Source organism: Pelodiscus sinensis, chromosome 8 (assembly GCF_049634645.1).
Source record: "Pelodiscus sinensis isolate JC-2024 chromosome 8, ASM4963464v1, whole genome shotgun sequence".
Taxonomy (NCBI): domain Eukaryota; kingdom Metazoa; phylum Chordata; order Testudines; family Trionychidae; genus Pelodiscus; species Pelodiscus sinensis.
Window position 1 is genome coordinate 73,184,271 of NC_134718.1, and position 12,149 is coordinate 73,196,419.

General features: G+C 56.3%; 1 long non-coding RNA gene across 1 annotated transcript in view; it reads right to left on the reverse strand.

Annotated features, from left to right (window-relative positions):
• Positions 1-133: 133 nt before the first annotated feature.
• Positions 134-12,149, reverse strand: part of LOC112545429 (uncharacterized) — a 70,369-nt gene continuing 58,353 nt past the window's right edge. The window contains exon 3 of the long non-coding RNA XR_012905742.1: positions 134-342. This is a non-coding gene — a long non-coding RNA (uncharacterized LOC112545429). The remainder of the gene's footprint in view (positions 343-12,149) is intronic.

The following is a 12,149-nucleotide window of genomic DNA, read 5'->3' on the forward strand; positions in this document are numbered from 1 at the left end:
GAATCTCCCCTGCAGGCCCGCTGGCTCAGGGCTCCATTACAGGACTGCCAACCCACAGAAATTTCATTACGGACAAAATGGGAAAAATGTACGGCCAGACACATTTTTTACGGACATAATTTTTATACTCTATTAAGATGACATAAATGGCCAAAAGTGAAAAGAAACCGTCATTCATACATCACAAGAACAATATGCTATTTAACTCACTTTCGTTCAGTTAGTCGTGATCCTGGAAGTTTTCCATTTTGTGGTCATACAGCCGAACACTGACGCTGTTGACCGTAGCTGTAGTCATCATCAACGGAAACGGCCAATTTCGGCTGCTCCGCAGTGAAATGCCTGAAACAGCACAGAAGACATTTAATTGCTATAGATTAATTGCTGGTTTTTGAAATTTTATTGCACCTAAATTTTGTTACGGACTTAACAGCCGTGTCCAACTTTGTCTAATTTTTTACAGAGTTTCTGTAAATTTACTGACGGTGGGCAACCCTGCTCTGTTATGCCCTGCACTGGACAGCCTGGCGGCTTTGAAGGCAGAGACGGTGTCCTTTGCAAGGTGAGGGCTGGAGTCCTCCACCTATCACGGAGCGGAGATTGCTGCCTCTCCTCCGCATGCACCTGACGGAGGCGGGAGAAGGACGATCGAGGCCAGCTGCATTTCAACCTTTCTGCGCAGAAATGACGCACCCGGGCTGCAGCAATGACGCACCCGGCGGCAGGGACATTAGGCTGCTGTGTAACGTGGCGAGGTTTCGAGCCAAGCAGCCACTGCTGTCTCCCGATCCAAATTCCTGTCCCCCGGGAGCCCAGGGCTTTGTTTGCAGCTTGACATGGGGGAACAAATCGCCCACGGCCAGGACTCCCCCGCCTTTCTCCTGAGAAAATCCAGCCACAGGGGAGCTTGTGCTAATGATCAGCCAGAGGCAGAAAATCCGAATTCTCACCCCGGTGGGGAAAGGCTGCATTGGGGTGAGAGGTTGGGGAAAAGTCCTGCTGCTTTGTGCGGCGCGGGGAAGTGTCTGCCGCTCTTCCGAGTGTGGGGTGCGGGGCATGCAGCCCCTCCCAGGAGGAAATGCACCTCCGAGGCGTGTGACGGCCGGCAGGGCCTGCTTAGAGGTGCAGACCCAACTTCTCAGCTGCTTCCTCCGTTCCCCTCCTTTGGGCGCCCCGGAGTTCACTCCCACCAGCTTCCAAGCTAGGGCCGAAGGAAACAAACGTGCTGCCGAGGGCGTGGAGGGGGATGCCCCTAGGCCTGCTTCCTGGGCCGCTTCCTACCCCAGCTTCAGATCCCTGTGGCGCCGCTGGTCCAGCCCGGGGTCTCCTATCCACGGCAGCGTGTCACCCGTGGCCTCCGTGGCTCTGCAGCCCAGGCAGGGATCAATGAGCCAGGGGCCGGCTGGCCGCCTGCATCACTCACACGTCGTGTTTTCAAACAGGCACCAACTTCATCCCTTGCCGTGGTGGTTAAGCAATTGTCTGCCCCGCCCCCTCCCACAAGGCCCCGCCCTCCCTCTGCCTCTTCCTACCCCTCCCCCCCATCCCCATGTGTCTCCCCCAGCTAATTGTTGGTGCCACCAAACAGCTGTTGCAGGAGGGGCCTGGCCACCCCCCTATTTTTTTCTATGGGTGCTCTCAGGAGCATCCCTGGAGTCGACGCCTGAGCCATGGGCTGGCTGTGGATTTGGGCCCACACCCACCGCTGGTGCATGGACCAAGACGCCCTCACCCCAGCCGAGAGGCCGGCTTGTGATGTTTCACCCTGGGGGAAGAGTTGAAAGATGCCGTTGCCTGCCTAGATGGAGCCCCGGCGCCCGCACTGTCCCGGGCACGCAGCCGGCTAACGTGGCGACGACCTCCGGAGAGACATTCGCTCTGCGACCTGGAGCCACGGGCCGGCACCAGGCGTTCGGGGCAGGGCTCGGTCAGCGTGGGTAACCGATAGCGGAGGAGTTTGCTGACTCCCCCGGGCGCGAGAGCCCTTGCAAACGCAGGTGGCCGAACGACGTGGCGGAAGACGGGCCCTCCCTCTGGATGCACCGTGCCGCCGAGCAATTGAGTGACGCAGGCTGCCTCAAGACGAGAGACGCTGCCTTTTGTGTGCGTGTCCCAGCTGTCACCCCTTCTCCAGTGCTCCAAGCGAGTGCCTGGTCATTGCCAGGCCGACTGCAGGGAGGTTTCGGTGTTTGATGTCGCTCGTTGGCCGCAAAGCATTTCCCTTGGCCTGCGGGTTCCCCTGCGGAGCTGGTATCTGAGCTCCCAAAGGGGCAGACGGCGAGTGGGGGGGTGGGCACGTGCTGTGGGCAAGTGAGGCTTGCAGCCGCTCCCAGACCTTCGCTGCGGAGTCCCCAGCCTGCAGCTTTGCTGAGGAGTGCAAGTGACTCGTTTCCCCCTGGTCCAGGCCTGCACGGCTTCGCCCACCCAAAAATCGATGTAAATCCATGGGAGGCGGGGCGGGAAATGAGGTCCCCAGGCCGGATAGCTGGGACTGCAAAGAGACTTTGGGATCTGCTGGGCTCGGAGCTCGGCACCTGCTAGTTCTGCAGCCCAAGGTGACTCATTTCCAAGGGGCTGTTGGCTCTCCTGGGGAGCAGGGGCAGGAATTCAAAGACTGCTCAGACCGGGTGACTCTCAGTCCTCCCTGGGCTAGGAGCCCTGCCGGGTGCTGAGCTACACATGCATGGGCGGCCCCCAACAGCACCCAGAAGCAGCCCCCATGGAGCAATGCCTGGAGCATGCTCATCCGCAGCCTGGAAACCCGTTCGGAGCAAAGGGCAAGGTCAGATTTCCCCAGGGGCAGGTTCCATGAAAGGTGCCCCCCTTACGGCTGACTGTGAGATTTCCCGTCCCCTGCCATCAGCCAGGGAGGGGCTGCCCCTGTGTGCTCCGGCGTGGGGGGGCTCTTTTCGGCAAAGCAGGGTGGATCAGGGTTTAATGTTGCAACACCCGGTGTCGGTTCTGATGGAGTCAGGCTGCTGGGGAGCCCCGGGGAGGAGAAGGGACCCTGGCATCTGTGCAAACTTCGGGGACTCTCCGGGGCCAGATCTTTCCCCTTCTGTGGGACGGGGCAGGCAGACGGGGAATTGACAAGAAGCTGCTGCTAAGTTCTGTCCTCCCTTGATCCGCGCCCGAGCAGGTGAGGGTCGGCCTGGTGTCTCCGGCAGTGCGATACGGCTGCAAGCCCCTTCCCTTGGCAGAGAGAGAGCCAAAGCGACAGTAAGCAACTAGCCAGCCAACGCTTGCAACGGGATTGTCTGTCTCCAGCCAGAACCAGAACGCACGGAGCAACCACAACGTCCCGCTATCTTCCTGGGCTAACCCTGGCAGGGTTCCCTCCCCAGGTTCCCTGGCGCAGCCTTGGCCACCGCAGCCCCTGAGAGAAGTGGGGGAAGGACTTGCCCCGCAGCCTCGAGGCGCCGGGGGGTTGCACTTAGCGGGGAGCTGGGGAGCTCCAGCCTGAAATCTCTCGAGAGGCGCTTGGGCTGAGGGTCTGCCCTCATGCTGGCTCTGCAGAGGATCCCAAACTGCTCAGGATAGTAAAGACCCAAGCAGACTGGGAAGAGCTTCAGAAAGATCTCACCAATCTGAGCGATTGGGCAACAAAACAGCAAGGCTGTGTCTAGACTGGCCAGTTTTTCCGGAAAATCAGCTGCTTTTCCGGAAAAACTTGCCAGCTGTCTACACTGGCCGCTTGAATTTCCGCAAAAGCACTGACTTCCTACTGTCTGAAATCAGAGCTTCTTGCGGAAATACGATGCTGCTCCCGTTCGGGCAAAAGTCCTTTTCCGCAAAAGTTTTGCGCAAAAGGGCCAGTGTAGACAGCTCAGATTTGTTTTCCGCAAACAAGCCCCCATCGCGAAAATGGCCATCGGGGCTTTCTTGCGGAAAAGCGCGTCTAGATTGGCACTTTTTGTGGAAAAGCATCCGTGGCCAATCTAGACGCTCTTTTCCGAAAATGCTTTTAACGGAAAACAATAATCCCAACTGCACCGACAATAGGATGGGGACTAATTTAGCTACAACGACTCAAGAGCGAGAGCTTGGCGTCACTGTGGAGAGTTCTCTGAACACAGCCACTCCGGGCGCAGCGGCAGGCAAAACAGCCAACAGAACGTTAGGGATCATTACAAAAGAGAATAAGACCGAGAACGTCTTATTGCTTCCGTATAAAACCCCAACATCTTGAAGACTGTGTCCAGATGTGGTCGTCTCATCTCGAAAAAGATACATTGGCATTGGAAAAGGTTCAGAAAAGAGCAACACAAATGATGAGGGGTTTGGAACAGGTCCCACATGAAGAGAGATTAAAAAGACAGACTTTTCAGCTTAGAAAAGAGGAGACTAATCGGGGAAATGATCGAGGTCTGTAAAATCATGACTGGTGTAGAAAAAGTGAATAAGGAAACGTTATTTACTTGTTCCCATAACATGAGAACTAGGGGGTCACCAAATGAAATTAATAGGGAGCCAGTTTTAAACAAACAAAAGGAAGGTTTTCTTCACTCCGCGCACAGTCAACCTGTGGAACTCCTTGCCAGAGGATGTTGTGAAGATCAGGACTTTAACAGGATCCAAAAAAGAATTAGATAGATTCACAGAGGTTGGGTCCATTAATGGCTATTCACCAGGCTGGGTAGGAAGAGTGTCCCTAGCCATGTGATGTCTTTACTGACAAACGGGACGCGCCCGGCTCTTTGGTTCTTCCGACAGATTGCCTCTCTTGTGGATGGCGCAGCCGCTGGGCCCGTAGGCAAATCCGATCCACAAGTGGCCACGCAAGGAGGGACGGGTCAGATATTTCCTGCCTGGACAGAACGCTCGGGAGCATCATGTTTAGACTGAATTCCTTAATGATTATAACGACCGGCGGGAAAGGGGAGACCTCGGATGCCACAACTGGGGGAACTATTATGCAGCTATCCAACCCAGGGATCCCTATTAAACCTCATGCAATCCCTGTGCCCATGGCCAGCTGGCACCAACGTGTCCCTGGGTCATGCAGGTGTTATGAGAATGATTATCCTGCCATCTGCTTCGCGCCCACAGTGGCTCTCCTAGCAGCGGAGGGTGCGATGGAGACTGCGTCTACACCGCGCTGCTGGGGGCCGATCAGGGGGCTCTCTCGACAGCTGACGCTACCGTCACGATTCTCAGAACCTGCCTAATTTTGCGCGCCAAGAAATGCCCTGGGTTTAATGCAACATTCCCCCCTGCAGATTTCTTGCCATTAGAACCCGTGTGTGCGCGTCTGTGTGCATCTGTCCCCTTCTAGTATCCTTGGTATCTATGGTCATGCCAATTTTCTTCCACTATTTGATCTGAGGAAGTGGGTCTGGCCCACGATAGCTCATCACCTAAGAAACCATCTTGTTAGTCTTTCAAGTGCTACATAGTCCTGTCTTGTTTCAGCAAGGCTCCTCGGAGATTCATGCTTCTGCTACCGCCGTAGCTAAGAGCCACACGGCTTTTAGCTTATGCAGTAGCAGGGGATCTGACAAACCTTGCGGGGCGGGGCCTCAGGAGGAAGAGGCGGGGCCTTGGGAGGAAGGGGCGGGACCAGGCAGCCAACACTTCGTTCTGCCCAAAGCATGCGGCATGGTGATTTAAAGGGCTCTGGCTGCCACCCTGCTGCAGTAGCTGAGAGCCCTGGGCCCCTTTGAATCACTGGGTCCCAGGACACTTGCCCCCTTGGTCCCCGCCTCACCCCCACCATCAGCGCACCTGTGCAGTAGACACCGATATACTAAGCTTCCAAGGTCCTAGGTTCGATGCCGACGCCGGGGGTCTGCCAGCCTTAGGGACACATGTGCTAATGCTCACAAACTAACTCTGCTGCATGAACGTTTAACTAACACACACCTCCAAGGTCCCCTCTAATCTTTTCCAGTCCCTGTGCGGAATAAATTTTATGTGCACCAAGGCCTGTAGCGCATGTGCACCACCAGCAGAGACACAAACTTAGCTCTGGGTGCTCTGCTAATCAGCGGGGCAGAATTTGAATCTCTCCTGAGCACAGGGAACACCAGAAAGGTGCCCAAAAAATCGGCACCTTCGGCCACCTTGCTCCTATCCAGAGTCCTGCCAGACGGACGTAGCTTTGCCTGCTGGGTTTGACTTTTTATGAGCATCCTGGTTTCTTTTTTTAAAGCAACCGTGGCATCGTGCGGTCCCTAGTGCAATGCCCCCGGTTCGGGGCAAGCGCTTTGGAAGCCACGCAGAAGCACTCAGGCTGGGATCAGGCGAGAGCCAGAGCAATCAGTAAGTATCTGTATTTATAGAAGAGCTGATACCACCTTAATCCCATGAATATTGTTCTGCCTGCGCTAATTGCCTTGACAGAGCTCCGCTGCCGCTGCGGTTCACAGTGGCAAGCGCGCTAATTGCACACCTCGCCTCGAACGCCGGCCGGGGAGCAGCCGCCGTGGGTAGAAATGTTTAACCGGCGCCGGGTGTCACTTGGATGCTTGGGGGCCTGAAAGGCAACACAGACTCCTCCCACGTGTGAATTCCCGCTTGCATCGCACCTCGCTGTGTATTTATAGACCAGCTTCCGCGCTCTGCGCTTGCAGATTCCATGGGAGGCCCACGGCGCGTGCCACGGAGAATGAAGGCCCGATCCTGCACGGTGCTGAGTACCCTCAACGCCCATTGAGCGACGGCGCCGTCGCTGCGGCCTGCAACAGACTCCTACCCTGGCAGATCAGGCATGGGGGGGATACCCAAAAAATACACCAGTGGGTTACGAAATGGCCTATTGAGGCAGCAGAATCAAAGGCTTTAGGGGGATTATCGCTCCAGTGCTCCCTGCATGGGACCCCATCCTGAAAAAGCTGGCCTAAGACAGTCCACCCTGGGGTAATTCTACTGCCATAACTTTCCCGTGTGACATGGCCTTCGGGTCTGCCACAGGGCAGCCTGCCCTTTTCAGGGAGCTGGGCTCTCCCCCACCTGTGCACTGTCCCTTATCCTCTGGTCCCAGGTGAGGGGCCTGCGGGTGGGGTCCGGTGACCAGGCATCATGCGGTGATGATGCCTGGAGGGGAGGTTCCTGTCGGAGGGAGCCTGTGAGCTGAGTGCTAGGCTGGCCATCCAGGAGAGATTCAAATGCCGCCCAGCTGATTAGCAGAGTGCCCCCATCCGGCAGCAGCTGTTTCTGCAGGTGGTGCACATCCACCCATGCCTTGGTGCAGGGAACAAAATTTATTCCACACACGGATGGAAACAATTCGAGGGAGCACTGGTGGCCAGTCTGTTTGTTGGCCAGGCTGGATGAAGTGAAAGTAAAAGGCAGCCTAGGAGGTGCCAGACCAGAGGGACCTCAGGCCTGTAGGTTCTCGGGCGGTGGGCAAGGCCAGGTGCCCCAGAGGAATTTGGAAGGAAATCTGGATGGCTCGGGTCCTGACTCCCATCCCTCGTGGGCTGGCTGACACCCTCCAGCCAGAGAGCCGGATTCGCGACGCAGGAAAGTCCATGGACCGAGTCCTGCTGATGTCAGCGGACATTGGATTAGTCCCCCTTGAAAAGAGTCGTGTCCTGTCGACTGTAACACTGCCCCTTCTGTTCTCATTGCATGCACATGCCTAAGCCTCTTTGGGAACAGGGGTGTAAAGGGTTAACCGGTTACCTGCTAAGCATCACCCCCCCACCCACAGTGCAGTGGGCCTGGCCGGGCTGAGCACACCCCCGCCTGCAATCACGGGGGTGCTCCAGCCTGGCTGGGTCCACTGTGCCATGCATGGGAGGGGAGGCTGTGCCGCCCTGGGAGCCCTGAAGGTAGGGTGATGGGCTGGGTTCCGGCGTGACCTAGGGCATTCACCTGGGGAGGGCAGGGTTGTGGGTTCGAGTCCTATCCCCCCTCCACCCACTTAGTCTGTGAACTTTTTAAACCATAATTAGCATCCCTCTTTGGGCTCCCACTAAGTCTTGGCTTCCTCCTTGGAAGGCGCACGGTTAGCTTCAAAAACCCGAGAGGTGGTAAACGAGTGCAGTGTATTTCCCTGGCTCGCTGACGCCATCTTCGGCCAGCTCCACAGCGGAGTGGGGCGTGCGGGGTGATCCCGGGCTGACACAGCCCGGCCGGCAGAGGTCCCTTGGGTAGACAGTCCCACCGGCAAAGCTGCACCGTTGTGGTCTTGTCCCACGTTCGGCCACGAGAGTCAAGCCTGGATCTGGCAGCTCAGGCAGGACCCTTAGCGCCAAGGTGTCCAGGCTAACAGGCGCCACTCCCCTTACACTGTTGTTACAATCAGAAGCGTGGGCCGGGGTCAAAGCCAGTTCCTGGCACATCTTGCAGAGCTAAGCAGGGTCCCCCGATATTGGTTTTCAGGCCTGCGCTGTGCCCTGCCTAGAACCCCTCCACCCGACAGTCCATGTTCTTTTCCACGAGGCTCTGATGTCAGCCGGAGGCGTTTCCATCTTGTGAGCATCGATTTCAGCCAATATTCCCCTCTGTTAGAGTGTCCGTCTCCTCAGTCGCTGTCATTCCAGTCTGCCAGCTTTGCCCTTCCGCTACCGCATTGACTTTAGGGCCAGCCGGGCCGTATCCGTTCCCGTGGACATCGATTAGCGACGGAATCCACAGAAAAGTCAATGGATTGCCTCGCTTTCCGCACCAGCTTAGGAGCTGCATTGTTCACGGGAGGCTGGTTTCTTCACAGGAAACAAATTGACACGCATCACGCCATCCCCTTGCGACCGGGTCAGGCCAGGGGGCTACAGCAGAGTGCTAGAAGGGAGGGATGTGAGCCCTAGATTAAGGAGGTCTCTGTTTCCTGGGTAAACCAGCGGGGGCTAGCCTAGAACCCTCCGGAACTTTCCAGAACAGTCTGGACACGCAGGCCGGTTGGAACACCAGGAGCCAATTAGGAGCAATGCAGAACAGAGGGCGTCAGGCTAATTAGACCGCCTGGGGCCAATCAAGAACCAGCGGAGACTGATTTAAAAGGGCTCCGCTCCTGTTAGTTCAGAGGCACGGGAGGAGGAGTCTGGGGGAGAGTCGGGTCTGCGAGTCAGGCAGAGTGCGGTGGAATCATAGAATCATAGAATAATAGGACTGGAAGGGACCTCAAGAGGTCATCGAGTCCAGCCCCCCGCCCTCAAGGCAGGATCAAGCTCCGTCTACACCATCCCTGACAGATGTCTATCTAACCTGTTCTTAAATATCTCCAGAGAGGGAGATTCCACCACCTCCCTTGGCAATTTATTCCAATATTTGACCACCCTGACAGTTAGGAATTTTTTCCTAATGTCCAATCTAAACCTCCCCTGCTGCACTTTAAGCCCATTACTCCTTGTCCTGTCCTCAGAAACCAAGAGGAACAAATTTCCGCCTTCCTCCTTGTGACACCCTTTTAGATATTTGAAAACCGCTATCATGTCCCCCCTTAATCTTCTTTTTTCCAAACTAAACAAGCCCAGTTCATGAAGCCTGGCTTCATAGGTCATGTTCTCTAAACCTTTAATCATTCTTGTCGCTCTTCTCTGTACCCTTTCCAATTTCTCCACATCTTTCTTGAAATGTGGCGCCCAGAACTGGACACAGTACTCCAGCTGAGGCCTAACTAGTGCAGAGTAGAGCGGCAGAATGACTTCACGAGTTTTGCTTACAAAACCTGTTGATACAACCTAGAATCATATTTGCTTTTTTTGCAACAGCATCACACTGTTGACTCATATTCAACTTGTGGTCCACTATGACCCCTAGATCCCTTTCCGCCATGCTCCTTCCTAGACAGTCGCTTCCCATCTTGTATGTATGGAACTGATTGTTCCTTCCTAAGTGGAGCACTTTGCATTTCGCTTTCCCTAGGCGGGTGGGGAAGCGCTGGGATTGGTTCCCGAGGGAGGTGGTGGAATCTCCATCCCTAGGGGTGTTTAAGTCCTGGCTTGACAAAGCCCTGGCTGGGATGGTTTAGTTGGGTTGGTCCTGCCTTGGGCAGGGGGCTGGACTTGATGACTCCTGAGGTCTCTTCCACCCTAGGGTTGGATGGCTCTGTGACAGGGTTCTGTGATATGGGCCGTTTCAGGGGGACAGGGTCTCTCTGCTGAAGCCGCAAGCAGGTGGCCAATTGTGCCAGATGAGCTGGACTTGGTGACGTGAGCATTTGCCCCAGAGAAGTGGGCAGAGCCTCCCCAAACTCATCTCCCACAAGGCCAGCTGCTGCGTTGCCAGCTGAACAGAGCATGGGCCGTTTCTGTTCCCTCCATCCCACCCCCTTCCTCTGGGGTCCCTAAGGCACCCCGCGCTGCAGCAAGCCAAGAACGCTGCTTCCCAGCCGCTTTGATGGGAACAGCGGCAGGTAAAACGCCCGTCCCACGCAAGCGCCCTCGGCCTCCTCCCCGAACAGCGAGGCGGCACAGCCAGCCCGTGAGAATAAACATTCCAGGGATGAGAACTAATTAGCGCAGCAGATGGCACGAGAGCGAGCGAGCAACCCTGGCACGGCGAGAGCAGCATCCGACAGTGGGTCCCTAAGGAAACAGGTCTGAAAAGGGAGAGCTGTCAAACTGATTTGCGTGAGGTCACAGGATTATCGCCCAAGAGGCAGTGTGGTCTAGTGGGGAGAGCCCTGGGCTGAGCTGTGGGAAACCTAGGGTTGGTACCTGGTTCTGCCAGTGAGCTTGTGACTGATCGGAGTACGGTCTCGTCATCGCCCCGTGCCTCAGTTTCCCCCGTAAAGTGGGGCTAGTGACCCTGGCTCGCCTTTGGGAAGTGCTCTGAGATCTAGAGGCGCTGCAGAAGAGCGACGTATTATATGATCGGGGCATCACAGCGGTTCTGTGCCTGCACTGACCTGGCAGGAGGGACAGGAACTCTGAGACCGTCCCTAAGTGAGCACACGCAAGGAGACCTCCCTGCCATGCACTGTCACGTACACATACACACACGCACACACACAGAGGCACACGCACAGCAGGGACCCAGGGGATCTCTGCTGGGTTGGTTTGTCAGGCTGCCGTCAGGGACACAGAACACAGGCGCCTGGAGGGGCGAAGGAGGAAGCCTGTGGTCTACGAAACAACCCTCAAGCGCAGGGGGTGAGCAAATACCAGCCCGCAGGCCAGAGCCAGTCTGCCAAGGTTAGCGCCTGGTGGGCCCCCGCCGCTATATTTACCCGTGTGGCCGCAGGTACCGGCAATCGCAGCTCCCATTGGCCACGGATCACTGGTCCTGGCCAATGGGAATTGCGGGACGTGGTGTCCTGGTTCATGCTGCTTCCTGCTGCTCCTATTGGCCAGGAACAGTGTCCCGTGGCCAATGGGAGCTACAACCGCCAGTGCTTGCGGAGGTGCAGGTAAATGTAGTGGAGGTGGCTCGTCGGGGGCTAAGCCTGGTGCACCACTGCCGGGTTATCGTGCACCCCGGCTCTAACGTACGCTCCTGTGTCCAGTGCCAGAGCTTTGGGGGAGTGTACTGAACCGGGCAACTGGCGTAGTTGACCCCTGGCTTCCTCTCCTGGCGTTGGGCAGTCAGAGAGTTAGTGTTACTCCAAGCATGGGCTTGCCTCCCTGATCATCTTGGCTAATAGTCTTGCTGGGCCTCAATGAACGTACCTCATTCCGGTTCTGGACCTCCTTCTACTTGTTCACAACATCCCACGGCAAGGAGTTCCACGGGTTAACTGAGCAACTTGGAAAGAAGTACTTCCTATGGCTTGTAGTAAACCTGCTGCCTATTAATGTCATCAGGTATCCCCTGGGGTTTTTCTGTTGTGAGACTGGGTCAAAACCACATCTCTGTTCCCTTTCTCCACGCCAGGCATGATTTTATCGCCCTCTCTCCTATTACCCACAGTCATCTCTTTTCGAAGCTGGAAAGCCCTAATCTTTCTAGCCCGGCGGTGAGCCACATGCGGCCTATCAGGGTCCAGTGTGTGGCCCACAAGACCTTTTGTTTACTGCTGCCCAGACACGGTTGCCAGTTTCCGCTGGCTGTCGTCCATGTCGTTCTTTTCCTTCCAGTATTACAGAAGTGACCTACGTGTCCAGCCAAGGCACATGAAGGGAGGTGCGTGCTGATGGCACACAGCACTGACTGTGACAAGTACCTTCCCTCTGCATCCAATCCCAGCGCGGCTCCGACGCAATCGGCACACACCCTGGACCCGCAAGTGCCATGAGAAAACTGCCCTGTCCCGGGAGACCGTC